Below are 6,000 nucleotides of genomic sequence, written 5' to 3' on the forward strand. Positions count from 1 at the left end.
AATAGCATTGAAGTTGATTCAACATAAAATTGTAAGGCAACCAGCTGCAATAAGTTTGTGAGTTTGCGTAACATTTGGGTATACAGTGCACTTGGAAAGTATTCAGACCCCTTGACTTTTTCCACATTTTGTTACGTTCAGCCTTATTCTAAAATTCATTAAATTGTCCCCCCCTCCCTCTAATCAAACACACAATACTCATAATAACAAAGCAAAAACTGTTTTTTAGAAATGTTAGCAGATTTATAGAAAATAAAAAACTGAAATATCACATTTACCTAAGTATTCAGATTTACTCAGTACTATGTTGAAGCACCTTTGGCAGCGATTACAGCCTCGAGTCTTCTTGGGTATGACGCTACAAGCTTGGCACACCTGTATTTGGGGAGTTTCTCCCATTCTTCTCTGCAGATCCTCTCAAGCTCTGTCAGGTTGGATGGGGTGTGTCGCTGCACAGCTATTTTCAGGTCTCTCCAGAGATGTCCGATTGCTCTGGAGCAGGTTTTCATCAAGGATCTCTCTGTACTTTGCTCCATTCATCTTTCCCTCAATCATGACTAGTCTCCCAGTCCAGGCTGCTGAAAAACATCCCCACAGCATGATGCTGCCACCACCATGCTTCATCGTAGGGATGGTGCCAGGTTTTCTCCAGACGTGACGCTTGGTATTCAGGCCAAAGAGTTCAATCTAGGTTTCATCAGACCAGAGAAAATCCAAGTCACTGGCCACTCTACCATAAAGGCCTAATTGGTAGAGTGCTGCAGAGATGGTTGTCCTTCTGGAAGGTTCTCCCATCTCCACAGAGGAACTCTGGAGCTCTGTCAGAATGACCATCGGGTTCTTGGTCACCTCCCTGACCAAGGCCCTTCTCCCCCCGATTGCTCAGTTTGGGTTCTTGGTCACCTTCCTGACCAAGGCCCTTCTCCCCCCGAATGTTCAGTTTTGCTGGCTCTCAGAAGAGTTTTTGTCATTCCAAACTTCTTCCATTTAAGAATAATGCAGGCCACTGTGTTCTTGGGGACCATCAATGCTGCAGAAGTTTTTTGGTACCCTTCCCCAGTCTGTGTCTCGACACAATCCTGTCTCGGAGCTCTACGAACAATTCCTTCGACCACACGGCTTGGTTTTTGCTCTGACATGCACTGTCAACTGTGGAACCTTATATAGACAGGTGTGTGCCTTTCCAAATCATGTCCAATCAATTGAATTTACCACAGGGGGACTCCAATCAAGTTGTCGAAACATCTCAAGGATGATCAATCGAAACAGGATGCACCTGAGCTCAATTTCGAGTCTCATAGCAAAGGGTCTGAATACTTATTAAAATAAGATAATTCAGTTTTTTATATTCATAATACATTTGCAAAAATGTCTAAAAACCTGTTTTTGCTTTGTCAGTATGGACTATAGTGTGTAGATTGATGAGGAAAATAATTAATTTAATACATTTTTGAATAAGGCTGTAACTAACAAAATGTGGAAAAAGTGAAGTAGTCTGAATACTTTCCGAATGCACAGTAGCTGAACCTACCAACATAAATTCTCAAGTTGGATTGTATTTTCACTCAACATTGAATTTTGGGTTAAGTGAACGTAAAATTCAACTTGAGAAAGTTTTTTTCATCTTATTTGCATATTTTGCAGTGCAAAATGTAACTCTATGACAATACATTACATATATCATAAGGCCTTTCTTTAAGGGCCTAGTTACACCCTAATGTGGGTAATTCCACGGTTACAGAATTATTCTCACTTTAAAATGTGTGCCAAACAAAATTCATTGATTTCAAAGTTTAACAAACCTTATAACTCTACGCAAAATGACTACTTTTAACAATTTGCTCTAAAACATTTACAAAAACACATTTACTTGAACAGTGCAGATTGAAAGAGTTGTATGGTTTGTTCATCTGAAAATTCTGAGTTACTGCATAATTCCATTACACACTGAATGGCCCGTGTGTAATTCCTATTGGAATCCAGCTAAATATCCAACAACTGGAACTTTTAATCACTCAACTTGCATTGAGAATAACTGTCAGGATAGGGAAAATTGATTCTCTAGCGAGACTACCAAAATCATATAAACTGGAACAGCCATCTCAGTAACGTGTGTAAAAAGTCAAACTACTAAGAGATTGGATTAGTTTAGAAAAATGTATGTTATTTATGTTTGTGTAGCGTAAGATTAATGAACCAATCAATGTACATGCAAAAATACAGATTAAAACGAACAATTCTGATTATCAACCTGCAATAGAGCATGCTGGGAAATATGATAATGATGGGCGTGGTTTTGAGTGATTTTGAGCAAACATGAATTTGTAATTTTACTCAACAAGCTTTTTCAAATTCAGCTCATTTCAAGCAGTTTGTTAAGTAAACAAACTTTAACACATGAGCTCAAATTCTTGTTCTTTTGAAATCCACTCAACTCACAGAATAATGCTGATCAAGCAATTGGTTAAGTTGGCTTTTTTACAGTGTGCTATATTTAATCCTTTCCAACAGTTCTGTAAAGAACCATAAAATAAGTTTATTTATAATCTATATAGCACCAAAAAAGATTATGCCATCGTTTCAACCCTTATTTGGTACTAGAAATAACTGTTTTTTAATGGTTCTTTATATAACCTTTATGGTGCTAAATAGAACCCTTTTCTTAAGGTTCTATATAGAACCATTCTCAAACTCAAAAGCTCAACAAAGAACCTTTTGAAGAAACATACAGGGTTCTTTATTCTGGTTAGTCATATTAGATTGGGTGTGTTCAAGTTGTAAGTCTACTGAAGGCAACTACAGATGACTACGGACAGAAGTCGACAGGGGCGATGCATCTGCGACAGCTGAAAGTTGCACACTATAGTGGTTTTCCAACAGCAAAGCTCAGGTCAATATAGCAGTGTGAACGTAGCTGGCCTTGTTTCAAAAATGTTTTCTTTATAATGTCTAAATAAATATGTATCTAATCCACAAATCACATACTCACAAACTAAAGCCATATGTGTGTACATTGTAAAATCAAATTTGTGAGAGAGATGGTCTCAAATATTACATTAATTTGTATATATATTTGTATACATGAATCACGGCAAAATTGATTCCTGTTTCATTCACGTCTTTGGTCAGGTCAGAGGAAGAGGTGAAGCGAGAGGGTTCACTCACGCCAAAACCTGTCCACGATAAGCAAACCGCCTGCCTTTGGGACAATGGCTCCCATTGTAGTGTCTCCCACTAGCCAGAAACAACTGCAGCAACTTGAAGCTGACTTCATCAAAACCTGCATGACCTTTGATCACATGTTTTTTGTAAAGTTCATGCAGTCGACATGTAAGCGCAAGCCAGACAATTTTGATCCCCATAATGCAACACACTTTGAAAGGCAGTGACCAATGATGGTCACTGACTTGACAAAATTGATCCGCTCAAACGAGCTCATTGTTTTATGTTTAATTGATATTCCATAGGTGTAATTACCCACTGGGAAAAACTGGTTGAATTCAATGCGATGATGTTGAATCAACGTGGAAAAGTGATTGTTTTTTTTTAAAAGTCATCAACATAAGGCACTTTTTAATTTTTGAATCTAAATCCAATGACATGGTGACATTTTCGGGGGGATTTTTTGTTGAATTCACGTTAGTTGACAACTCAACCAAATGTAAATAAAAACTAGATGTTGAACTGACATCTGTGCCCAGTGGTTATTGTGTTAGTTGACAAGCTGAATCAAGTGTGCAACTTCTGGAATAGATCAAATACATGGAAAATCTGGGGGTCCACAAGGAGAGGTTTGAGAACCACTGATTTAGACAACAGTTCTTAATTGACACAAGGCCTTACATGAGTCTTTATCAAGACACCGTTACTGGCTGTAATCATGTGCAACAGATTAGATAAACAGATATGACACTCACTCATGGTTGCACAAAAAGAGCTGCCGGCCTTACATTTTCATTAAAAAAGGATCAAGAAACCTTGAATGGCTCCTAGGCTTCTTTGAGTCATTACGGTTCTATTTTATTTAATTAGGTAAGTCACTTAACAACAAATTGTTATTTACAATGATGGCCTACCCCAGCCAAACCCTAACAATGCTGGGCCAATTGTGCACCACCCTATGGGACTCACAACGATGGCCGGTTGTAATACAGCCTGGAATCGAACCAGGGTCTGTTGTGATGCCTCTAGCCCTGAGATGCAGTGCCTTAGACCACTGCGCCTCTTGGGAGCCCTACATAGAACCATCACTCTTGCCAAATAACTATTGATGAACCCTCTTTTCTAAGTGTATAGAGCACCATATTGTCTTTAACCTTGAATTTACCCAAAAGTGGATTTTGCCCATAATATCTTATAACACCTTGACAATCGACTCAGCGGTCTTATCATATCTGAAAAGACTTCAGTGGATAATGAATTACCCTCTGTAGCCCTCTTTTCCTTTTACACTAAGGGGCTGTATAAGCTTTCACTGCCGTGCCAGGCCAATAGATTGTGCGTCAATCACACAGAGAATATGCTTGTTTACATACAATGATCATGAAAAGGAGGCCACCTAAATATTTAATGGCTTCTTCGAGTTACCCATCGAACAGTCACCTTGTGACCCAGGCCTGGGATTGTACTTCAAGAGAGCCGTGGAGTCATTGTTAAACACCTCAGACTGTTTGTTGGTCTCGGACTCACATCATCAACATATACGTATGTCTGTGATTTACACAGACGCCCATTATCTCTGGACACATCACATTCCTTGGTCACACAGTTTGGTAGCACACCCTTGGCTCAAAATACAGTATCTATACTGTATGTGAGACTGTAAATGTTATTACTGTCATGCGTGTGTGCGTACTGGTAGCGAAGTCGGGTGCAGGAGAGCAGAGATTTGTGAACAGGCACACACTTTATTGAGGCAAAAGTGCAAAACACGCAAAACAGTCACAAGAATTATGTTTAACAATAAATATCTTTGTGAAATACCACGGAAAAAAACTAACCAGTCTGGCATGTCAACAAATAACACGTAACACAAACAATCTTTCACAAAGACATGATGGGGAACAGAGGAATAAATACATGTAGATTGATTGGGGAATGAAAACCAGGTGTGCAGGGAACAAGACAAAACAAATGGATACATGAAAAATGGAGTGGCGATGGCTAGAAAGCCGGTGACGTTGACCGCAGAACGCCGCCCGAACAAGGAGAGGAGCCGACTTCGGCGGAAGTCGTGACAATTACATTACATATTATACATACATATACATATTACACAAAAAGCTTGAGGCATACAATGTAGTTGTTCAGGGATAATACTTTTGGATAACTATAGAAGTTGTACTGCTCTGTCATGGACTTGTGCAAAGTCACTGTATGGATGTACACAGTCATGTATAATATCAGCAACTGTTTACTAAGAACGCAGCTCACAGTACGGCCATCTATTTTCTCAGAGTAAGGACTTGAGCCACACTTGACGGTGATGACGTCACAGGTTGCCGTCTCTGACCTGCAGCATCCCCTGCTAGCACGGCCAAGTTATCGTTTCCTAGAGGAGAGTTCAACTACTACAGACGCTGTCACTCCAAGGTCTATGCTGTTGCACCAACAGGGGCTACAATGGTCGCTGTCTGGGTCATGTTCATTACGTACCAAATGGAAGAAAACGGAAGAAAACGAGAAGGGACTATTCAGATGATGACAGTTTAAAATACAAGTAAAACAAAGGAGAGAGTAGGAGGGAGAGGAGAGGTTCATATAAATGCTGGTTCAGAGGGAGGGTAATTAAATGCTTAGTCATAGAACAGTAGCTCTGGGTTTTTGTGTTTCATTTCCTATTGTATCACTTGAAAAAGAAGAAGAGAAGAAGAGGAGAGCAGCATAAAAACAGGTCACACTTTATTTGGATAATCCGGATGTTCGATCTGTAGATGCTCTACAGATGGTCATACTATCAACAAACTATCTTGATAAGCAACTGCTTGCTAAGGTTACGGT

The sequence above is a fragment of the Salmo salar genome, chromosome ssa19, assembly GCF_905237065.1.
Source record: "Salmo salar chromosome ssa19, Ssal_v3.1, whole genome shotgun sequence".
Lineage (NCBI taxonomy): Eukaryota > Metazoa > Chordata > Actinopteri > Salmoniformes > Salmonidae > Salmo > Salmo salar.